At 47.2% G+C, this 2,879-nt stretch overlaps 1 protein-coding gene across 1 annotated transcript in view; it reads right to left on the bottom strand.

Moving 5' to 3' along the window:
* Positions 1 to 472: 472 nt before the first annotated feature.
* Positions 473 to 2,879, bottom strand: part of LOC308381849 (spindlin-1) — a 16,189-nt gene continuing 13,782 nt past the window's right edge. Inside the window, exon 5 of the mRNA XM_080859467.1 lies at positions 473 to 2,879. This exon is cut by the window's right edge and continues 3,160 nt beyond it. The gene's annotated coding sequence lies outside the window, so the exon portion shown is untranslated.

Below are 2,879 nucleotides of genomic sequence, written 5' to 3'. Positions count from 1 at the left end.
CACTCACACACACACTCATAACCAGTACAAACACTCACACAAACACACACACTCATAACCAGTACAAACACACACACACACACTCATAACCAGTGCAAACACACACACACACACACTCATAACCAGTACAAACACACACACTCATAACCAGTACAAACACACACACTCATAACCAGTACAAACACACACACACACACACACACACACACACACTCATAACCAGTACAAACACACACACACACACTCATAACCAGTACAAACACACACACTCATAACCAGTACAAACACACACACTCATAACCAGTACAAACACACACACACACACACACACACACTCATAACCAGTACAAACACACACACACACACACACACACACTCATAACCAGTACAAACACACGCTCATAACCAGTGCAAAAAAATATCGTCTTTATTTTATTTCATGGTAGCATAGTTACACAAACAGAATAAACAGAATGGGGGAGTTTGACACTTCTTGATGAAGCCTACTGAAAAGAGTTAACTTTGGTAAGAAGCAGCAGATGATGAAGTCAAACACAGAAGTGTGTCCTTAAGGTGTGTGTGTGTGTGTGTGTGTGTGTGTGAAGTCAAACACAGAAGAGTGTCCTTAAGGTGTGTGTGTGAAGTCAAACACAGAAGAGTGTCCTTAAGGTGTGGGCCGTCAGGCCACACAGTAACAAACACAAACACACAGGAGTAATAAACACAAACACACAGGAGTCGGAGACGTTACTCACACAGGAGCGCGGCACACAGACCGCAAATCAAAGTGCCAATAAAGAAAACAAACATGGGCCTATGCTGTCAATCAATCAATCATAGCTTTGACATCCAAAGAAAAAAATAAACTCAAATTTAAAGCATTAGTTTGATTTGTTTGGAACCATATAATAACATCTTCAGCAACTTATGAGTCCTTACTTTTTAAAAACGCTGTGTGCTTCAAAGGATAGGGAAAACCATTTTGTACAGATCTTGATTATATAAACACTGCTTTATCCAAAGGGACTGATTAGACGGGACATCATTCCCATGAGCTTCACCCAAGACCACTCAGTTTGAGTTCCCCTGTCTATAAACCCAGGCTAGGGTTAGGGTTAGGCTACGACTCCTGGCTTACAACCCAGAGTTCAAATGTACAAGTTGCTACGGTGATCAGAACTTGAGTGCAGGCCTTAGCCAGCTCAGTCACTAGGGGGCGCTGCTGAGTCCCATAACACCACCTGCATCTTTAAGAGAGGAGCCGTGAGTGGCTTCCCTACAGGGGGCGCTGTTGAGTCCTATAAAACCACCTGCATCTTTAAGAGAGGAGCCGCGAGTGGCTTCCCGACCCAAATACAGGTGAAAGGGTTTGATATTGTCCAGCGCAACACACAACACACATTTCTCTGATGTGTTTTCTGTGTGACTACAACAGTCTGCCCTGCCGGATCACTGGCGTGAGTTTGGCTAGCAGCTGATTTTGGACCAGCATTGAACCGCAACAGAAGCGGAACCAAACCAGTTACGGGCCATAGCCGGCCCAGACCCGGCTCCTGTCTGGCTAAGGCCTGCTCCAGTACCTTGGCACTAATGCAGACATTCCACCACACTTTCAGACAGACAAACAGACAGACAGACAGACAGACAGACAGACAGACAGACAGACAGACAGACAGACATGCATGCAGATCCGGTGGAGGCAGAGGAGCCCAACAGGTGGACAGGTGGATGGGGGCGAGGCGAGTGGCTGTCATGAACCACACCTCTACAGGACACACATGGAACAACACAAGGGGTACGGCGTGTGTGTCCAACAGAAAGAGAGGAAGAGGAGAAGCAGGGCAAAGGAGCACTAGACTAAGTCTGAGGGGCTGTACAGTTCCCAAGCCCACACCACAGCTGACTGAAGTGGATCCATGCCAGAACAGGGTAGGAACAGGGCCAAATCAGGGTAGGAACAGGGCCAGATCAGGGTAGGATCAGGGCCAAATCAGGGTAGGAACAGGGCCAAATCAGGGTAGGAACAGGGCCAGATCAGGGTAGGAACAGGGCCAGATCAGGGTAGGAACAGGGCCAGATGATGTCTGTTTGCCTCTCTGTCTTTTCCACTTAATGAGGTGTTGGACCATGAGATTCCTGGATCCCCCTCAGCTGTTGTGCAGGAAGGAGAACTACTACTCCTCCTCTGACTGCATACAGGAAGGAGAACTACTACTCCTCCTCTGACTGCATACAGGAAGGAGAACTACTACTCCTCCTCTGACTGCATACAGGAAGGAGAACTACTACTCCTCCTCTGACTGCATACAGGAAGGAGAACTACTACTCCTCCTCTGACTGCATACAGGAAGGAGAACTACTCCTCCTCCTCTGACTGCATACAGGAAGGAGAACTACTACTCCTCCTCTGACTGCATACAGGAAGGAGAACTACTACTCCTCCTCTGACTGCATACAGGAAGGAGAACTACTACTCCTCCTCTGACTGCATACAGGAAGGAGAACTACTACTCCTCCTCTGACTGCATACAGGAAGGAGAACTACTACTCCTCCTCTGACAGCATACAGGAAGGAGAACTACTACTCCTCCTCTCACTGCGGGCGGGGATACAGCTCAAGCTGTGGCAGCCATTTTGCCGCATAAGAGAAATAATTCTCCCGTAACAATCTGTAACACAATGTTATTATAATTGAGTTTTTTTGTTTCGGCAGACTGAAGTTCAAACCATAAAACTCCAGAGTGTGAAAATAGGTGCTTGTTCCGTGACCTCATTGACTGAAATCAGCCGTCTAGAGCTCTGACTAACGGTCTGCCAGTTAGCATGTTGCTAAGCTAATTCAGCAAGCACTCTGGATTGGGCCGTGTGCAAGAGCATGT

The sequence above is a fragment of the Sprattus sprattus genome (genome assembly GCF_963457725.1).
Source record: "Sprattus sprattus genome assembly, chromosome: 20".
Lineage (NCBI taxonomy): Eukaryota > Metazoa > Chordata > Actinopteri > Clupeiformes > Clupeidae > Sprattus > Sprattus sprattus.
Note: the sequence above shows the minus strand (reverse complement) of the source record. Positions and strands in the feature narration are given on the sequence as shown.